General features: G+C 40.5%; 1 protein-coding gene across 7 annotated transcripts in view; it reads right to left on the reverse strand.

Annotated features, from left to right (window-relative positions):
- Nucleotides 1-23,224, reverse strand: part of tanc2b (tetratricopeptide repeat, ankyrin repeat and coiled-coil containing 2b) — a 258,482-nt gene that overhangs the window by 198,203 nt on the left and 37,055 nt on the right. The window lies entirely within an intron of this gene.

A 23,224-nucleotide genomic window follows, 5' to 3' on the forward strand; every position in this document is an offset into this window, starting at 1 on the left:
ATGACCTTTAAACTTACTAGCCACTCCCTAGCAACCACTTTTGGCACCCTAGCAACTGTCCCATAGACTTCCATTGTAAAAGACTGCCATTGACTTAACATTGAGTCAACCTTTATGAGCTCATAACTCTGCATCAGACTGTCCTACAGACTACAGTCAGGCCTCATTCAACTCAGTCTAGTCAGTAGCCAATCACTGATGGCCTTTAGACTTACTAGCCACTCCCTAGCAACCACTTATGGCACCCTAGCAACTGTCCCGTAGACTTCCATTCAAAAGACTCTCATTGACTTAACATGGGATCAAACTTTGTGAGCTCATAACTCTGCATCAGACTGTCATAGAGACTAATGGCTGAGCTCATTTAACTGAGTCTAGCCAGCAGCCAATCACTGATGGCCTTTTAACTTTCTAGCCACACCCCTAACTACCACATACTGCACCCTAGCAACTGTCCTATAGAATGTAATTAGCTGTGCTATCAAATGCTTATAATTCTAACATGCTAATGACATGCCAATCATGCTAGCAACATGCTACTCATATGCTAATCATGCTAATGACATGCTAACTCATACTGGAAACATGCTAATGACATGCTAATTTGTACTAGAATCATGCTAGTAACATGCTAATTCATACTAGACTCATGTTAATAACTGGCCTACATGCATATCTTTGCATAGCAGTGTCCTATTGACTTGGGGGATGGCTCATCTGACTCAGACAACCAATGAGCATCTCAATATGATAATAAAGCTCACAAGCCACGCCCCCAAATTGATTCCATAGACTTCCATTAAAATAGGCCAAGATGCATATCTTTGCATAGCAGTGTCATAGAGACATGGGGGTTGGTTCATTCGACTAAGACAACCAACCACATTCAAGTTCACTCTGTAACCTCGCCCATAGCAACAAAACAGAGTACCCTAGCAACCATTCATCAACAGCTATATCTCAGCATCAGAACATCGTAGAGACTTGGAGATTGGCTCGTTTGACTCATGCTAGCAAACGGAACTTCCTATATGCTACACATGCTAGCAGTGACTAGCTACATGCTAATATTGACTAGCCAAGTACTGTAACTTGCTAGAAATGCTTACTAAGTATAAATGTTTTATCAAGCATGTATGTGAGGCTTGCCTAGTAACCAACCAGGGTACCCTAGCAACTGCCTAGCAACCACCCAAACTACCCTAGCAACCGCCTAGCAACGGCCTAGTAATGCCTTAGTAAGGGCCTAGCGACCACTAAGGACACCCTAGCAACCGCCTAGCAACGCCTTAGCAACCACTCAGAATACCTTAGCAACCACCTAGCAACACCTTAGCAACCACCTAGCAACACCTTAGCAACCACCTAGGAACCACTTAGGACACCCTAGCAACCGCCTAGCAACACCTTAGCAACCACCTAGCAACACCTTAGCAACCACCTAGCAACCACTTAGGACACCTTAGCAACCACCTAGCAACACCTTAGCAACCACCTAGCAACCACTCAGAACACCCTAGCAACTGCTTAGCAACGCCTTAGCAACCACCTAGCAACCACTCAGGACACCCTAGCAACCACCTAGCAACACCTTAGCAACCACCTAGCAACCACTCAGGACACCCTAGCAACCACCTAGCAATGCCTTAGCAACCACTCAGAATACCCTAGCAACCGCCTAGCAACACCTTAGCAACCACCTAGCAACCACTTCGGACACCCTAGCAACCGCCTAGCAACACCTTAGCAACCACCTAGGACACCCTAGCAACCGCCTAGCAACACCTTAGCAACCACCTAGCAACCACTTAGGACACCTTAGCAACCACCTAGCAACACCTTAGCAACCACCTAGCAACCACTCAGAACACCGTAGCAACACCTTAGCAACCACTTAGGACACCCTAGCAACCGCCTAGCAACACCTTAGCAACCACCTAGCAACACCTTAGCAACCACCTAGCAACCACTTAGGATACCTTAGCAACCACCTAGCAACACCTTAGCAACCACTCAGAACACCCTAGCAACCGCCTAGCAACACCTTAGCAACAACCTAGCAACCACTCAGAATACCCTAGCGACCACCTAGCAACACCTTAGTAACCACTAAGCAACTAGTCAGAACACCTTAGCAACTGCCTAGCACCACCTTAGCAACCACCTAGCAACCACTCAAAACACCCTAGCAACCGTCTAGCAACACCTTAGCAACCACCTAGCAACTAGTCAGACCACCTTAGCAACTGCCTGGCACCACCTTAGCAACCACTTAAAACACCCTAGCAACCGCCTAGTAAAATGCTAATTCATGCTAGAATCATGCTAACAACATGCTAATTCATGCTAGAATCATACTAGTAACATGCTAATTTATGCTAGATTTATGCTAACAACATGCTAATTCATGCTAGAATCATGCTAGTAACATGCTAATTCATGCTAGAATCATGCTAACATGCTAATTCATGTAAGAATCATGCTACTAACTTGCTAATTCATGCTAGAATTATCCAAGTAGCATGCTAATTCATGCTAGAATCATGCTAGTAACATGCTAGTTCATGCTAGAATCACGCTAACAACCAGGCACGTGCACACATAGGGCTCAACCTGTGCAGTGCACATGCCCTTTTTAGTCTTGGATAGAAAGTGCCCTTCCAAAATGATCAAAAGTGCCCCCGCGACGCGGCACACCCTCGGTCCCGCCCTTCAGTAGGCGCGCGACAACACCGCTCTTCAGAACGCGCGCAACAACAACCAACCCCCCCCCCGCTCTTCAGAACGCGCGCAACAACAACCCCCCCCCCGCTCTTCAAAAAATTTCTCCTGCACATGCCCTTTGGATGGTCTCTGCACGGCCCTGCTAACAACATGCTAATTCATGTTAGAAACATGCTAGTAACTTGCTAATTCATGCTAGAATCATGCTAACAACATGCTAATTCATGTAAGAATCATGCTACTAACATGCTAATTCATGCTAGTAATATGTTACCTCAAGCTAAAATCATACTAACATGCTATTTACACTTTAAAACCACTTCAAACTTTCAGATTCGGCTTTTCAAGCCACCATAAAGTTTGTCCTCAAACTTTACTATCTAGTTAATATTGAAAGCACAGCAGGAGCGAGAGAGGCCAGGAACGGCCGGCTGCCGCTGTGAACAGTAATGAATGTTTGGAAAGGTTAGAGAGTTTCAAAGCTTCTTAATGTGCTCCCACTAAACCAACCGAATCAAACAATCCAGGCTAAGATGGAGTGGATGTTCTCCGAGAGCGCTTTATCAGAGGAACCAGATAACTCGAGGCCATCGCTTCTCATTAATCACGCTCACACTCAAATAATAACCTGTTTTATTGATATGCAAATACATTCACGCTTCTAACGCTGCGTTTGAATGATGATTCATCGCTAATGAAAACAAATTTCACAAAGCAATCAGAGAAATAGTCTCCAAAAAGTTTCATTCAGACGATTGTTGGTAGAAATATGGATTTACTTCAGCGACTCAAGGCGGATCTATTGGTATTCTGCCAGTGCTGCCTCAAAAAGAGAGCAGACAGAGAGACAGACAGATGAAGCTGTGACCTCAGACAGGAGATTCACTATAATAAGCAGGAGTAATCAATCCTGGCAGCCAGTATCATTAGCATCAAGATGCAGAGATTTCATCTGTCTATACGGTAATCCACTGCAAAACTGGAGGCCACGGTAGTATCTGAAATTATTAAGAAAGTCAACAGGCTAAAATATTTACTGCAGTTGAAGTCGGAATTATTAGCCCTCCTGAATTATTAGCCCACCAGTATATTTTTTACCCCAATTTCTGTTTAGCTGAAGTAGTATTTTTTTCAACACATTTCTAAGCATGATAGTTTTAATAACTTATTTTAATACCTCTAAATATTTTTCAAGATGCTTATATTCGTGGAAGCAGTGGAGTCATTCGGGTTCCTTGGCACCACCATCTCTCAGGACCTGAAGTGGGACATTCACATTGACTCCACTGTCAAAAATGCCTAACAAAGGCTGTACTTCCTTCATCAGCTGAGGAAGTTCAATCTTCCAAAGGAGCACCTGAAACAGTTCGACACATCCATCATTGAATCAGTCCTCTGCACATCACTAACTGTCTGGTTTAGCTCAGCTACCAAATCTGACCTCCGTAGACTACGTCGAATAGTTTGGACTGCTGAGCGAATCATTGGTACAACACTCCCTACTTTCCAAGAACGGTACTTATCCAGACCGAGAAGAAGGGCTGCCAAAATCACTCTGGACTCCTCACACCCAGCACACTGCCTCTCTGAAGTTTTACCTTCTGGTTGACGCTACAGAGCACTGCGCACCTGAACAGCCCGACACAGAAACAGTTTCTTCCCTCAGGCAATGCATCTCATGAACGTTTGATGATAGTACTTGTGGAACAAACATCAATACTTGTTACGTGTCACGTGTGAGTAAACTCTCCCCACATTTGTCCGAGTTTTACGGTTTATTTTGCTCAGCTGTCAGGGGGGTGGTGGTTTGGTGGTGTTTGACAAGATGCGCGTGACATGTCTGAAGAGCGAGGAGGGATGCGGTGAGGAGGGGTAGAAGGGTGCACAACGTATTTGAGGACCGGAAGGGGGGCACCGTGATTACCGGGAGATTATCACTCGTTTTTTGGGCATCCGGGAGTCTCTGCACATTTGCGGGAGACTCGAGATATCTGTTGAATGACCTCCTGCCCTACTCATAATTCTCTTTTCATATAGCCGTATGTCAAAAAAGCTTAACAAAGGCTGAACTTTCTTCATCAGCTGAGGAAGTTCAATCATCCAAAGGAGCAGCTGAAACGGTTCGACACATCCATCATTGAATCAGTCCTCTGCACATCAACAACTGTCTGGTTTAGCTCAGCTACCAAAGCCGACCTCTGAAGACTACGTCGAATAGTTCGGACTGCTGAGCGAATCATTGGTACAACACTCCCTACTTTCCAAGAACGGTACTTATCCAGAGCGAGCAGAAGGGCTGCCAAAATCACTCTGGACTCCTCACACCCAGCACACTGCCCCTGAACTTTTACCTTCTGATTGACGCTACAGAGCACTGCGCACCTGAACAGCCCGACACAGAAACAATTTCTTCCCTCAGGCAATGCATCTCCTGAACGTTTGATGATAGTACTTGTGGAACAAACATCACTACTTGTTACGTGTCACGTGTAAGTAAACTCTCCCCACATTTGTCCGAGTTTCATGGTTTATTTTGCTCAGCTGTCAGGGGGGGTGGTGGTTTGGTGGTGTTTGACAAGGTGCGCGCGACATGTCTGAAGAGCGAGGAGGGATGCGGTGAGAAGGGTGCGCGACGTATTTGAGGACCTGGAGGGAGACGAGTGATTACCGGGAAATTATCATTCGTTTGTGGGCATCCAAGAGTCTCTGCGCATTTGTGGAAAACTCGGGATGTCTGTTGAATGACCTCCTGCCCTACTCATAATTCTGTCTTCATGTAGCCGTATGCCTATTATATCCATAAAACAATGTGAAATAACCGCGCTCAGATCGTATCGCTTTCTCACTACAATTGATCCGCTCCAGAGTTCGTTTCAATTGAGCCGAGACCACCTTATTCAGGCGATCTCGGAGAGATTGTTTTGGCGCGGATCCGAGAGCGATTGGTCGATTCACATATGCCAAACGAACTGCACTAACTGGGCAAACGAGACAGGTTCCCAAACAAAAGTCTAGGTGTGAAAGCACCCTTAAAAGTGTAACCCTTGTGCACTATTCAAGTGTTATGTTAGGGATGAAACCTGCACTACATTAAACTGCTGTAAAAAATTCATCAGATTAATATTTTTTCCAATTTTTTCCAATTTTCTTTTTTGAATAAACCTGTTAATCAACCTCAGTCCTGATCAAAACTACTGAATGTTTTCAAAAGTCCAGGATTTTAACTCTTCAATTACCAAATTCATAATCGATGTCACTGATTTGGTGAAAGAAGCACACAAAATTATCTAATAAAATATAAATAATACAATATAAAAAGTAGTTGTAGACTGGATTTCTCGTAACCTTCTATCACAGTCTTGGACATGTGAACGATTTGTAACAACATTAGCTTTTATCAGGTCTCAAAATTGCGACCGTCTCGGTCGCATATGCGCCCGAAATTTTATCTATGCGACCTCAAAATATACTAGGGAGCATTTGTGCGAAAGCGACCAGTTTTCACAGCAAAACAGTCACCACATGCTTGAAATTAGGAGACATTCACACATTAAGCATCTTTGCACCTAAAAATGATGGTCGCGAAAATCCCGATTAGTTGGGAGGGAATGGGGGTTGAAACAGTCACGGAAATCACGAAAAAAAAATGGGAGGTGGGGGTTGTGACAGTTCCGAGAACACGTTGGAGAGGGGCGGGCTTTAGGTTGCAAAACTGCCCAAATTTTCTATACACGCCAATGTTATTTTGCACCCGCACAATCATGTCCAAAAGCGCCCAATCTGGCAACCCAGCAAGTAAAGAGTTCAGTTTTTCTACTTACAAAGTCCGCCTTGTAAACAGCAAATGCATCATGGCGTGATGCAACTGACTCTTAAAGGGAATGTGAGATGAGACTCTGATTGATTTATTCTCCAAACACCCCCATAATTCATTAGGAGAATAAGCACAACCTTGTTAGACCATGCGCCGGGGCGAAGAGCGGATTTTTCCATCATTAAAATAGCAAAAGTAGATTCACCCTAATGCTTTTGCGCCATGCGTGTTAGTCTTTGTGCCTAGATCCTTTAAATAGAGCCCTGAGTTTGTTGAGGTAGTTTTGTAGAACAGGGGTCCGTTCTTCGTATGTGGATTACTCAGTTAGCTGGATTCGGATATTGACGATTTGACATGATCCAGGATCTTTTCGTTCTTCAAAGCTGATCCGAGAGTTGTTGTCATAGCAACAGTTCTGCTAGGTCAAACCTGATCGGGAGCAGGTTCAATTCATATAAACAGGATTAGATCGGCTCAGTTCAAGCAAAGATAATACAGAAAGTATGTTCTGAATTCTGATATTTTCTTACAGTAGTAGTTATATACACTTGGGAAAATGGTACATATTTTTTAACTATATATATAAAGTTATAGTCATTAATAAAATAAATTAAGTTATACATATATAAAACTTATGCAATCTTCACCCTCGAAATGAAAGTACAAAGACTGCCACCTGGTGGTGCAAAGAGAAAACTTATTGATATGAACTTTTTAGATCGCTTTAGTACAAATTGTGTATAATAGAAATGCACAATATGTGACTTTTTTTAAAGCAATAATACATTTATGCAGTCATAAACATGTTTTGACAGTTAATAGTGATTTGATGCTTCACAAAAGTTGCAGACGCCTTTACCAATATGAAAATGCTTTTGTAAACAACCAGTTATTCTTTACACCGATTAAAAAACGGCTACTATAATAAAGAAAATCTTTTCTAAATGTGGAACTAAATACACTGATTTGCATTGAAATACATGATGAATACTCTTGACACATGAAAGTGTAAAGCCTGCAGCTCACAACAAATGTGGAAGGTTACTGCGTGTCATATTTAACAAGCCGTTTACTGCTAATTTGATGTAATTTTGCTCACATGGATAATTGAATATTAATCAGATGATGTCATTACGCTGCTGTGCCGTCAGCCAATCGTTGCATTGCTGATCATGATTTTGAGGATCAATAGATCTGTCCTTCACAACACACGCAGCGATCTCAGATCAGTTCATCCAGACATTCTAATCTGATTCGCGAACTCGTTTGAAGAACCAAATTAGCGAGAGATCAGTTATCAAGATTAAAAAATCCGGGATCTGCCAAATAATCTTAGATCATTTAAGCGAGGTACGAAGAACAGACCCCAGTAGATGAATAGAATAACAATCTACACCACAACCTTGAACCGCAGCACGTCTAAATCAGAATATTATTACACTGTTATAGCAGTAATCACACAGCAATGATTCAAGACGACAAGGACAACAATCTGGCGCTGCGCTACAATAACACTGACAACATCATTTCAAGGCCTCGCTGACTTGAATATTCAGCTGGCTTATAATATTCACCCCCATATATAAACAGCTTCATTTTCACTTCTGCGCTCATACTTTTTCCCCAGATGGCTGGAGATGAAAGATGATTCCAGCAGGCCGAGTGTTGTTTCGCTGGGTTACTTATGTAAGACGTCTCATTAAAAGACACCCCCAGATGACAGACTCACCTCCGTCTCACACAGGAAAACAGCGCCTGCTTGTACACCTGACGGAGCGCTTAGTGTCTTTCAATGCTCTTCGGCGTCTATAAACTGCTGTCCTTGATTTCTGTAATTGTAAGTCAAACGAGGTGAGCATTATGTAAAGCGTATCCCGCTGAGTGTTCAATGCCAGTGCATTATGGTTATGATGATTGTGCTTTATAAACAAGCTGTCCTTATATCTCAAGTAGACTTGCGGGCATTTAGTGTATTCATTCATTTTTCTTTGGCTTAGTTCCTTTTTTTTATCAGGGGTGGTCACAGCGGAATGAACAACCAACTTATTCAGTATTTGTTTTAAACAGCGGATACCCTTCCAGCTGCAACCCAGTTCTGTGAAACACCCATACACATTTATTCACACACCACAGCCAATTTAGTTTATAAAATTCCCCTATAGACACAGAAATGCCTATTGGTCCAGCCGGGACTCGAACCAGCGCCCTTCTTGCTGTGAGGTGACAGTGCTAACCACTGAGCCACCGTGTCGCCCTGCACTTGGCATATTTTTTTTTAAATCAGCAGTTAGAAATCAATGTGCTTACATATTTTTAAATGCATTAAAGGCTCTCTTAAAGTGATAGTGCACCTCAAATTTTAAATGTACTCACCCTTAAAAGAATAGTTCTCCCAAAAATGGAAATGCTGTCATCATTTACTCCCCTTTACCTTTCTGAAAGCCTTTTTTTTGTTGTTGAACACTGAAGAAGATTGTTTGAAAAAAGTTAACCAGCTGTAAGCACTGACTTCCACTGTATTTGTTTTTCCTGCTATGCAAGTCAATGGTTACTCTTCAAGATGTCTTCACTTGTGTTCAACAGAAACTCATAAAAGTTTGGAACAACTTGAGGGTGAGTAAATAGTGGGTACATTTTTATTTTGGGGTGAACTAACACTTTATGAATACTTTCCTGATGCACTGTAGATGGATGGATGGAAGAATGGACAGATGGATGGATGGATGAAATGATATATGGATGGATGGATGGATGGATGGACGGATGAATGGATGGGTAGAAGGACGGATGGATGGATGGATGGATGGATGGATGGATGGATGGATGAAATGATAGATAGACAGACAGACATACAGACATACAGATGGACATACAGGACGGATGGACGGAGGGATGGATGGATGGATGGATGGATAATTGGATGGACAGATGGATGGATGGGTAGAATGACGGATGGATGGATGGATGGATGGATGGATGGATGGGTAGAATGACGGATGGATGGATGGATGGATGGATGGATGGATGGATGGATGGATGAAATGATTGATAGATAGACAGACATACAGACAGACAGACAGACGGACGGACGGACGGACGGAGGGAGGGATGGATGGATAATTGGATGGACGGATGGATGGATGGATGGATGGATGGATGGACGGGTAATTGGATGGATGGATGGGTAGAAGGATGGATGGATGGATGGATGGATGAAATGATAGATAGACAGACATAGACAGACGGACGGAGGAAGGGATGGACGGATGGATGGATGGATGGATGGATAATTGGATGGACGGATAATTGGATGGACGGATGGATGGATGGATGAAATGATAGATAGACAGACATACAGACAGACGGACGGAGGGAGTAATGGATGGATTGATGGATAGACGGATGGATGGGTAATTGGATGGATGGATGGATGGATGGATGGATGGATGGATGGATGGATGGATAGATAGATAGATAGATAGATAGATAGATAGATAGATAGATAGATAGATAGATAGATAGATAGATAGATAGATAGATAGATAGATAGATAGATAGATAGATAGATAGATAGATAGATAGATAGATAGATAGATAGATAGATAGATAGATAGATAGATAGATAGATAGATAAAACGATTCAAGAATGCAAAATTGTTCATGTATCAAGATGTATCATTTTCACATGCATTATCAGATATTGTGACTTCAGTTAAACTCATTGTGTCTGATTTGACTGGAGCCTGTCAGTGTGCTTCTGGATGGAGACGCTGGTGAATCAGTGCATTTAGTGCTGTTGCTTGTCATTCTGTGCCTCTGAGCTGCTTCTTTCATCTTCCCTCAGAGCCGAGTGTGTTATGCAATATGAAGATGCGGGCGAAAGGGCAGAACTGAAGATGCTGGTAAACCAGTCCAGCACAGCAATATCACAAGAACATCAGCCAGACCAAAATAGACACAAAAAAAAAAACAAGTGAGAGAAGCTAGTGCAGGTACTAAAAACTGTCACTCAGTCCTCTGAAGCAGGATCACAGACATGACCGGGTAGTCAAAAACAGCTTGCTATTACAAATTACGTTGCTCTAAGAGGGAAATTCTATTGGTCAGCTTTAGTAGAAGATATTTGAGGTATCTGAAATCCCCCCTCATGCACTGTTCCCTACATTAGACTACTAATAAAGTCCACTTGAAGGAGTGAATGAAACAAGTGAGTCAATTTGATAATAAACACCAGATTATACAATCACTCGATGCCCTTCTAGCCTCAACTTAGCACTGGGAAACAACCATAAAATCTCACATTCATACACATACACTACGGCCAATTTAGTTTATTAAATATACCTATAGCTCATATGTTTGAACTGTAAGGGAAAGCGGAGCACCCGGAGGAAACCCATGGCAACACGGGGAGAACATGCAAATGCCACACAGAAATGCTAACTGGTCCAGCCAGACTAGAACCAGCAACCTTCTTGCTGTGAGGCTACAGTGCTAACAACTGAGCCACCGTGCCACCCGTAAACAAATATTACTTTAATTATTCATTAAAAAATAATATTTTATCTTGAAATTTACATCGATAGAATTGTGCTTCAGATGCCATCTTGAGGTCAGTCGTGGGAATTCATTGAGTGCGCAAACTTACAGTGTATTATGGAGATTTTCTAGCTATTGAGTGTCCATTTGCTGTAGACTGGTTATGAATGAGAGCCGTTTATAATGTCTGCTATAGTTTCAGATGCCACTGTAAATGGCTACTCTTTCCGCTGTAGCAACCCCAGATTAATATAGGGAAAAGCAGAAAAGAAAAGGAATAATATAATATAATATAATATAATATAATATAATATAATATAATATAATATGTAATATAATAATATATAATAAAACTATTAAAATAAATTTTAATATAATATAATATAATATAATATAATTTTATATAATAATATAATATAATATAATATAAATAATAAAATAAAATAATATAATATAATATAAAATAATGTAATATAATAATTTAATATAATATAATATAATATAATATAATATAATATAATATAATATAATATAATATAATATAATATAATATAATATAATATAATAAAAAAAATAATATAAGTAAATATAAGTGATCCAGTTAGGTGGAAGGGACAAACTGCAAGACAAGATTTGGATGTTTTTATCTTCCTAATACAAATTTTGTCAGTTAGCCCCTTTCACACAGTGATACCGGTAAATTTCTGGAAAATTTCCGGAACGACTTTACCGGTATATTGAAAAAAGCGCTGTTCACACAGGCGAGGACGTTACGGAAATTTTCCGGAAAAGAGCATTCACACATCCATTCCAAAATACCGGTAAATTCTGACATCATTCACCACAAATGAGCTTTAAACGGCTGCGCTTGTATTTGTAAACATTTGACTAAATTACAAACTCTGTGGATGATCAATATTGTGAACAACTTTCGCAGGATCACTTTCGCATGTCGAGATGTTCATAATATGTGCGTGTGCTGGCGCTCACAGGCGCACGCAAAGCTTGAAGGTAAACAAACAACGGCTTATCATAAGCATCTCATCGATGATTATTTACACAGTTGGCATTAAGAAGAACATATAAACGTGATCTGACTAACTTCTAGCAGCTAAATGTGTCTGGAAAAATATTCAAAGGTTTTTATCCTCACAAACCGCGCGGACGTAAATGCGTCTGACTGTTGTGATTGGCTAAAGCAGACGTCTCACGTCAGCACGTTCTAGACGTGCACGCGCTTATTACGGGAATCTTCCTTCTGCATTCACACAGCGCAGCATTCCGGCAAATTGCCGGTAATGTTACAACTTCTCTTTCCGGAAAATAGCCAGAACGAATTTACCGGTTTCCGGAAAATTGAAAGGTCTGTATGTGTGAAAGGGGCTAATGATTTCAAGCACACAGGATCATAGATATACTTAAAACAAACATACCAATAATAGCATCTAAAAACTTTATTTTATTTTCACAGCACCATCTGAATGGTTGAAACCAAACCAGACTGAAAACCAATGACTCTCATTTGTCAGTAAAACCTGTAGACAGAAGCGGATTTAACCAATAAGCAAGATAAGCGGCCATTTAGAGCCCCTGAAATCTGAGGGCCTCCTAATAAATACCTCGAAGTATAAATGATACAAATAAATTTTATATAATGTTGTTTCCTGTCTTATTTTGTATGGTGAAGGTCTAAAATATTTCATTTGAATGTAATTATCTGCACAAATGTGTCCTCCACCTTCAATTATGGACCAGTCGAGCAGTCAAATCAATAAAGAATTAGTTTTAAAAACGTAGTTCATTTCTTATTTTCAGTTGTGAATTCATTTTAAGAAAACAAACCATTTCAAAAGATGCTTTACATTTTGATATTATTTAGCTTTAAGATTAAATGAAGAAAAGAAGATAAAGAAAACAGCAAAATAATAATAATATTTTTAAAAAAATGAAGTGCAAAATGTGCATTTTAGAACTTTTGGGCCCCGTGACTGGAATTACTTAGGGCCTCAAAATCACTAAATCCGCAGACCTCTCCAAAAACCAGAAGCCCTGATTTACCCAGTCAACCCAACAGAGTCACTAAAACATTCAGATTGTGATCAGATGAGTTTTGTCCTGCTGCTGGAGCAGAAATATCCCGCTATACCTTTAACCTTGACTATAAGAGCTGCATGTAAACCACTGCGATCACTGTGACAGCTTAAGTAACGTCTTTAAACACCCTGAGGAATTCTGGGCTGCGAGACAATTTCACGCTCTCTTGTTCTAAATGTTTAGTTTCTGCAGACTGATCCCGCAGAACGTTTTACTTCTTTTCGATGGTAAAAAGCCTCACATTAGTATGAGCTTGGTGGAAAAGTTTGATAGGAAAGCAAGCGGTTGGAGGAGGATTGGTAGATTTGTCTGCACTGCCCCCTTCAGACTGATTTCACACACGCACATCAGATGGAAATACACAGGATTAGGGAGACAGTTCATCCAAAACTGAATCTGTCATTATTTACTCATCATTCACTTGTTATGAACCTGTTTGAGTTTGTTGAACACAAAGAAGATATTTTGAAAAATGCTGAAAACCAGTAACCATTGACTTGCAATGATGGGTTGAGCTGGAAAGGCATCAGCTGCGTAAAAACATATGCTGGATAAATTGGCGGTTCATTTTGCTGTGGCGACCCTGGATTAATAAAAGAGACTAAGCCGGAAAGAAAATGAATCAATGAACGTTATTTCGAGTCATTTAACTCAAGTCTATGTCAGGTCTTAAGTCATAATACCAAGTCAAGTCAAGTCTTTTTTGGATAAATGTCAAGAAATTCTCAAGTCCTAAATTTTGCGACTTAATTCTGACTCGAGTCAAGTCTTGAAACTCGAGTTCCCATCTCTGAAAAACACTCACTGTTTATTTTTCCTTGCAGTTTATAAATTGTGCGCCGAACAAACGCGTACCCAAACTTTATAAATCAAAATGAATCTCCAAAACATTTCTGATCGAAGGTCACACTATTTAAAAAAAATATATATATGCAAAAACGAACCTCGATTTAGACTTCAGAAACAAACCTCTGAGGATGAGTGTAAATGACTGCAGTGAAGTGATATGACAGCTTCATGTCCTGAAGGCTTCTCTGCAATATATACACAATAAAATAAAATGAAATAATATAATATAATAATATAATATAATATAATATAATATAATATAATATAATATAATATAATATAATATAATATAAAATAATATAATTAATATAATATAATATAATATAATATAATATAATATAATATAATTAATATAATATAATATAATATAATATAATATATTATAATATAATATAATATAATATAATAATATAATATAATTAATATAATATAATATAATATAATATAATATAATATAATAATATAATATAATATAATATAATATAATATAATATAATATAATATAATATAATATAATAATATAATTAATATAATATAATATAATTAATATAATATAATATAATATAGTATAATTAATATAATTAATATAATATAATTATTATAATATAATATAATATAATTAATATAATATAATTAATATAATATAATATAATTAATATAATATAATATAATATAATATAATATAATATAATATAATATAATATAATATAATATAATATAATATAATATAATATAATATAATATAATATAAAAGTTTGATCCATTTAGGTGGAAGGAACAAACTGCAAGACAAGATTTGGATGTTTTTATCTTCCTAATGCAAATTTTGTCAGTGATTTCAAGCACACAGAATAATAGATATACTTAAAGCGAACAAACACGTACCCAAACTTTATAAATCAAAATGAATCTCCAAAACATTTCTGATCGGAGGTCACACTATTTAAAGAAAAAATATATGCAAAAACGACCCTCGATTTAGAAACAAACCTCTGAGGATGAGTGTAAATGACTGCAGTGAAGTGATATGACAGCTTCATGGCCTGAAGGCTTCTCTGCAATATATACACATGTGTGTCTGTCCTGGATGCCTCTGCCATGTGAAATGAAGCATTAAATGAGGAGGGTGAATGAGGAGGGTGAATGCGCTGGGTTGCTGCTGACGAGGAAATCCGTCAGGGTTTCTTTCATGTGTGCCTTTGACTATGTGCCCCCTGAGCAAATTAGCCCCGGCAAAGCACTTTTATAGCCGCCTGGCCGCTTATAACTCGCCCGAATCCACCCTGTGATGTGTCAAAGCATGCGGGAGGAGTGTATGTGTGTGTGTGTGTGTGTGTGTGTGTGTGACTCATTTTAAAGCCTGTATGATGTACTAATGATCAGCGCGCTCTGCCACCTGTGTAGCGAGGCTCAGTTGGCCTACAGATGCTGTCAGCTCTTATTCAACGTTGCTTTTCCAGCGCATAAGGGAGGCCGGCCAGGACTTCATGCCAAAAAAAAAGCACAGTCAAAGTCCTCTCAACGGCGCTGGCTCCCTTAACACACTGTCACAAGTCATTCTGTCAAAACCGAGCATGTGTGTGTGAGCAGAAAGACAAGTGTTGGCAGGGCTGAAAGAGCATGTCAATAAGATCGCCTCATCAGCATGCATTCCTAAAGTGGTTCTATGGGTCTGAAGGGATGGAGGTTTAATGGCATTGTGATGCCAGTACATTGGGCAAACACTCAGTCTGAAACCATGAGAGTGTGAGTGCCTCACCAACACAAAGGGTTTGTAGAAAAGATATCAGAAAAAAATGTTTTTTTTTTATTTGGATTTATCTTCAATGCCTCCTCCTTCATCTTACCCCAGACATGCTCAATAATGTTCATGTCTTGTGACTAGGCTGGCCAATCCTAGAGCACCTTGACCTTCTTTGTTTTCAGGAACTTTGATGTGGAGGCTGAAGTATGACAAGGAACCAACATTGACCCAAGATTCTCATAGAAATCAGTCAAGATTGGTGAAGGAAAAGTCATGGTTTGGGGTCACATTCAGTATGGGGGTGTGTGAGAGATCTGCAGAGTGAAAGGCAACATCAACAGCCTGAGGTATCAAGACATTTGTGCTGCCCATTACATTACAAACCACAGGAGAGGGACAATTCTCCAGCAGGATGGCACTCCTCATTCTTCAGCCTCCACATCAAAGCTCCTGAAAGCAAAGAAGGTCAAGGGGCTCCAGGATTGGCCAGCCCAGTCACAAGATATGAACATTATTGAGCATGTATGGGGTAAGATAGAAGGCACTGAAGATGAATCCAAAGAATCTTAATGAACTCTGGGAGTCCTGCAAGAAAGCTTTCGTCGCCATTCCAGATGACCAGCACAACACAAAGGGTTTGTAGAAAAGATATCAGAAAAAAATATGTTTTTTTTTTTTTTATTTGGATTCATCTTCAATGCCTCCTCCTTCATCTTACCCCAGACATGCTCAATAATGTTCATGTCTTGGGACTAGGCTGGCCAATCCTAGAGCACCTTGACCTTCTTTGTTTTCAGGAACTTTGATGTGGAGGCTGAAGTATGAGAAGGAACCAACATTGACCTAAGATTCTCACAGAAATCAGTCAAGTTTGGTGAAGGAAAAGTCATGGTTTGGGGTTACATTCAGTATGGGGGCGTGCAGAGATCTGCAGAGTGGACGGCAAAATCAACAACCTGAGGTATCAAGACATGTGTGCTGCCCATTACATTACAAACCACAGGAGAGGGACAATTCTCCAGCAGGATAGCACTCCTCATACTTCAGCCTCCACATCAAAGCTCCTGAAAGCAAAGAAGGTCAAGCTGCTCCAGGGTTGGCCAGCCCAGTCACAAGACATGAACATTATTGAGCATGTATGGGGTAAGATAGGAGGCACTGAAGATGAATCCAAAGAATCTTAATGAACTCTGGGAGTCCTGCAAGAAAGCTTTCGTCGCCATTCCAGATGACTTTAATAATAAGTCTTCAGTAGACTAATAGAAATATTGTACTACACAACAAAACATTCCTATAAGATAAAACGATTGATCATCATTAAGCTCTAGGGGAATGCTGTAAACCTTTTTTAAAGTAATTTTTTCCCAAATAAACATTCGCACAGCCGTCACATTCATATTTCTCAACAAACTTTCTCCTGTTAGCGATCATCACATCCGCCCCCTGCCACTGCATCCTGTATATTAATTCATGAGGCATGTGTCAATACTCATATTAATCACTCAAAATCATCTGTTTCCACCCCTGCGCAGTTAAATCTGTCTGTGCTTCATCTATTTTTCCTCCCTCCCTCGATCTCTTATTTAACCGTGTCCTCCGGCCTCAGCTCCACATGCGTCACTCCTCCCACTCCAAAGGGGATTTACTGTCTGAAAAAGATTCAGTCGCTTTCAGAAATGGACAAAATGCAAAGGGAAATGTGGCGTTCGCTCAGCGGCGGCTTTTTATGAGCTGTCAGCTTCATCATTTAAAAACGAATTCTGAATTATTAACAAATTGATTATAAAACCTGGCTGAATTACGTGTTGTTGTTTGGTTTTTTAAAACTAATTTAGCACTTTAATACACACAGATACACTCACCGGCCACTTTATTAGATACACCTGTCCAACCGCTCGTTAACTCAATTTTCTAATCAGCCAATCACATTGCAGCATACATTTAAGGCATGTGGACATGGTCAAGACGATCTGCTGCAGTCAACCTGAGCATCAGAACGAGGAAGAAATGTGATTTCATGGTTGTTAGTGAAATGTGGTTGCTAGTGCCAGACGGGCTGGTCCGAGTATTTCAGAAACTGCTGATCTACTGGGATTTGCGCACACAACAATTTCTAGGGTTTACAGAGATGGTCCAAAAAAAGAGGAAATGTCCAGTGAGCGGCAGTTCTGTGGGCGCAAATGCTTTGTTGATGCCAGAGGTCAGAGGAGAATGGCCAGACTGGTTCCAGCTGATAGAAAGGCAACAGTAACTCAAATAAGCACTCGTTACAACTGAGGTCTGCAGAAGAGCATCTCTGAACACACAACACGTCCAACCTTGAGGCGGATGGGCTACAGCAGCAGAAGACCACACCAGTGCCGCTCCTGTCAGCTAAGAACAGGAAACTGAGGCTACAATTCACACAGACTCACCAAAACTGGACAATAGTAGATTGGAGAAACGTTGCCTGCTCTGATGAGTCTCCATTTCTGCTGTGACAGAATGGATGGTCGGGTCAGAATTTGATGTCAACAACATGAAAGCATGGATCCATCCTGTCTTGTATCAATGGTTCAGGCTGGTGGTGGTGGTGGTGTAATGGTGTGGGGGATATTTTCTTGGCACACTTTGAACACATTAGTACCAATTGAGCAACGTGTCAACGCCACAGCCTACCTGAGTATTGTTGCTGACCATGTCCATCCCTTTATAACCACATTGTACCCATCTCCTGCAGGATAACGCACCATGTCATAAAGCCTGAATCATCTCAGACTGGTTTCTTAAACATGACAATGAGTTCACTGTACTCAAATGGCCTCCCCAGCCAGCAGATCTCAATCCAATAAAGCACCTTTGGGATGTGGTGGAACGGGAGATTCACATCATGGATGTGCAGCCGACAAATCTGCAGCAACTGCGTGATGCTATCACGTCAATATGGAGCAAAATCCCTGAGGAACATTTCCAGTACCTTCTTGAATCTATGACATGAAGGATTAAGGCAGCTCTGAAGGCAAAAGGGAGTCCAATAGATACTAGTAAGGTGTACCTAATAAAGTGGCCGGTGAGTGTATATACTGTAGTTGAAGTCAAAATGATTAGCACTCCAGTGAAATTTTTATTCTTTTAAAAATGTTTCCCAAGGATATCATATTTGCAAACATAATAGTTTTAATAACTCATTTCCAATAACTGATTTCTTTTGTGTTTGCCATGATGACAGTAAATACTATTTTTAAACGTATTTCGCAAGATACAAGTATTAAAGTGCCATTTAAAGGCTTAACTACTGTAGGCTATTGTGTTAATTAGGCAGGTTATTGGATGACATTGGTTAGTTCTTTTGCTCAATCGAAAAGATCATGTCTTAAAGGGGGCTAATAATATCGACCCTTAATTGTTTTCATTTTTACTGCTTTAATTCCAGCCAAACTAAAAGAAATAAGCCTTTCTGCAGAAGATAATTTATAGGAAATACTGTGAAAATTATATTCAATGTGCATTTTTTTGGCTTGTTGCAAGAAGGAAGGGATAAAGCTCCAGATGCAGAATTTTTAGACTACTTATTAAATTATTCTGCCATAAAATGCTTTTCGTACTTATATTTTTTGTCTTGTTTCTAGTTTAAATATCTAAAAAAAATATATATCAAGAAGCGTTTTCTAGGCAAGCAAAACACCGTCTTGTTTTCATAAATAATATGCCAATATTAAGTGAGTTTTTCCTTAAAACAAGCAAAATAATCTGCCAATGAGGTGAGCAAAATAATCTTGTTATTCCTTTTGACATAAGATGATTTTGCTTACCCCGTTGGCAGATTATTTAACTTGTTTTAAGGAAAAACTGACTTAATTTTGGCATATTATATCTTAAAACAAGACAGAATGTTTTGCTTCTCTAGAAAATGTTGCTTGATTTAAGAGTTTTTAGATATTTAGACTAGAAACAAGACAAAAAATCTATGTAAGAAAAGCATTATTGCAGTGTACCCATTACATTTTGGCCTACCCCTAGCCCAAACCTAAACCTACTCCTCACAGTAATGTAAAAACAGCAATTATTGTTGAACAGTGTCACAAAAATAATGTCATATTTGATAACACTTTATTTCCATGGTCCATTTGAGTATTAGTAGACTGTCTGCTGATACAGACATTCAACAGACAATTAACTGACTATAGGAAACTTTGCACGTACATGTCAACTTACACTAACCCTAACCCCAACACTCTCTAATGAGAATTAGTTGCAATGCAACTTAAACTCAACAAGCGGACCATCAAAATAAAGTGTGACCCTGTATTTATGTATGCATGTCCAAGTATCCTCCCTTCTAGACTTTAAATGTACTAAAAATTTGAATCGCACGTGTTGCAAAGGAATAAAAAGCGTGGCTTTACTCTGCAGGCTGCGTAGCGCGTTCAGAAAGACGTGACAAAGCAATAACAGAGAGCTTCCATCATCAGATCTGGCCCGAAGCCTTTCAGACAATTAGATGGGGTCCTCATGTTAATGCTGGTAATAGTTTGTCTGCGATTAATCTCATTGCTCTCACACACACACACACACACACACACACACACACACACACACACACACACTTTGTTCCAGCCAGCCAATAATGCTAATAACCCAAAAATGACAGCATTCAGTTCTGCTAACGCACTGCAGCAATATGCAGCATTGGGCAGAGAGTGTGTGTGTGTGTGTGTGTGTGTGCGTGCTTGAGAGAGAGAGAGAGAGAGAGAGAGAGAGAGAGAGAGAGACAGAGAGAGTGCGTGTGTGTATGCTATGAGTATGCATGCATATGTGTGTGTACATGCATGTGTGTGTGTCTGTGTGTGAGAAACAGTGTGTATGTGTCTGTATGTGTATGTGTGTGTATGCATCTGAATGCGACTGTGCACGCGTGTGTATGCATTTGCGTGTGCAAATGAGTGAGTGTTTAAGTTTATGTATGTGAGTGTGAGCGTGTGTATACATGTGTATGTGTGTATTCTATGAGTATATATACATATGTGTGTGTGTGCATGTGTCCGTGTATGTGTGTGCGCGTGTGAAAAACAGTGTGTATGTGTCTATGTATGTGTGTGTCTGCATGTGTGTGAGCCCGTGCATGTGTGTATACATGTGTGCGTGTGAGTGTTTGTGTGCGAGTGAGTATATGTGTGGGTGTGTAAGAGAGAGTGAGTGTGTGCGTGTGTGCATGTACAGTATGTGTACGTGTGTGCGAACATGTGTGTATGTGAATGTGTGTGTCTATGCTAGGAGTATGTGTGCGTGTGTGTGTGTGAGAGAGAGTGTATGTCTGTGTATATGAGTGTGTATGCATGTGCGTGTGTGTGAGAGACTGTGTATGTGTGTGTGTGTGAGTTTATATGTGCGTGTTTGTGTGTGTGAGAGAGAGAGAGTATGTGCATGTATGTGTAAGTGTGTGCGCATGTGTGTATGTGACTGCGTGTGTCTATGCTATGAGTGTGTGTGTGTGTGTGAGAGAGTGTATGTCTGTGTGAGTGAATGTGTATGCATGTGCGTGTGTGTGAGAGATTGTGTATGTGTCTGTGTGTGAGTTTATTTGTGCGTGCGTGTGTGTGTGTGTGAGAGAGAGAGAGAGTGAGTGTGTGCATGTAGGTGTAAGTGTGTATTCTATGAGTATCTATACATATGTGTGTGTGTGTGCATGCATGTGTGTGTATGTGTCCGTGTATGTGTGTGCGCGTGTGAGAAACAGTGTGTATGTGTCTATGTATGTGTGTGTCTGCATGTGTGTGAGCCCGTGCATGTGTGTATACATGTGTGCGTGTGAGTGTTTGTGTGCGAGTGAGTATATGTGTGGGTGTGTAAGAGAGAGTGAGTGTGTGCGTGTGTGCATGTATGTGTACGTGTGTGCGAACATGTGTGTATGTGAATGTGTGTGTCTATGCTATGAGTATGTGTGCGTGAGAGAGTGTATGTCTGTGTATATGAGTGTGTATGCATGTGCGTGTGTGTGAGAGACTGTGTATGTGTGTGTGTGTGTGAGTTTATATGTGCGTGTTTGTGTGTGTGAGAGAGAGAGAGTATGTGCATGTATGTGTAAGAGTGTGCGCATGTGTGTATGTGACTGCGTGTGTCTATGCTATGAGTGTGTGTGTGTGTGAGAGAGTGTATGTCTGTGTGTGTGAATGTGTATGCATGTGCGTGTGTGTGAGAGATTGTGTATGTGTCTGTGTGTGAGTTTATTTGTGCGTGTGTGTGTGTGTGTGTGTGTAAGAGAGAGAGAGAGTGAGTGTGTGCATGTAGGTGTAAGTGTGTATTCTATGAGTATCTATACATATGTGTGTGTGTGTGCATGCATGTGTGTGTATGTGTCCGTGTATGTGTGTGCGCGTGTGAGAAACAGTGTGTATGTGTCTATGTATGTGTGTGTCTGCATGTGTGTGAGCCCGTGCATGTGTGTATACATGTGTGCGTGTGAGTGTTTGTGTGCGAGTGAGTATATGTGTGGGTGTGTAAGGGAGAGTGAGTGTGTGCGTGTGTGCATGTATGTGTACGTGTGTGCGAACATGTGTGTATGTGAATGTGTGTGTCTATGCTATGAGTATGTGTGCGTGAGAGAGTGTATGTCTGTGTATATGAGTGTGTATGCATGTGCGTGTGTGTGAGAGACTGTGTATGTGTGTGTGTGTGAGTTTATATGTGCGTGTTTGTGTGTGTGTGAGAGAGAGAGTATGTGCATGTATGTGTGTGTGCGCATGTGTGTATGTGACTGCGTGTGTCTATGCTATGAGTGTGTGTGTGTGTGAGAGAGTGTATGTCTGTGTGTGTGAATGTGTATGCATGTGCGTGTGTGTGAGAGACTGTGTATGTGTCTGTGTGTGAGTTTATATGTGCGTGTGTGTGTGTGTGAGAGAGAGAGAGTGAGTGTGTGCATGTAGGTGTACGTGTGTGCGCATGTGTGTATTTGACTGCGTGTGTCTATGCTATGAGTATGTGTGCATGCATGTGTGTATGCATGCATGTGTGTGTGTGTGTGTGTATGTGAAAGAGTGTATGTCTGTGTATGTGAATGTGTATGTGAGTGTGTATGCATGTGTGTGTGTGTGTGTGTGATAATAGGAGTGTTACAGTAACAGTTAGACACTGCTGAGTCTGTCTCTGTTGTGTGATAAAACACACTGAGTCATTCACCGCCAAACCAGAACACACTCCTGCCACCAGCACGACACACACACAGCTAACAATCCCATTATTATCTGGGGTCGCCACAGCGGAATGAACCGCCAACCATTACAGCATATGTTTTACACAGGGGATGTAAAACTCAACGCAGTTCTGGGAAACACCCATACACATTCATTCACTCACTCACACACACACACACACACACACAACAGCCAATTTAGATCATCCAATTCACCTATACCACATGTGTTGGGACTGTAGGGAAAGCACCCAAGGAAACCCACGCCAACACGGGGAGAACATGCAAACTC

This window comes from Danio rerio, chromosome 12 (assembly GCF_049306965.1).
Source record: "Danio rerio strain Tuebingen ecotype United States chromosome 12, GRCz12tu, whole genome shotgun sequence".
Lineage (NCBI taxonomy): Eukaryota > Metazoa > Chordata > Actinopteri > Cypriniformes > Danionidae > Danio > Danio rerio.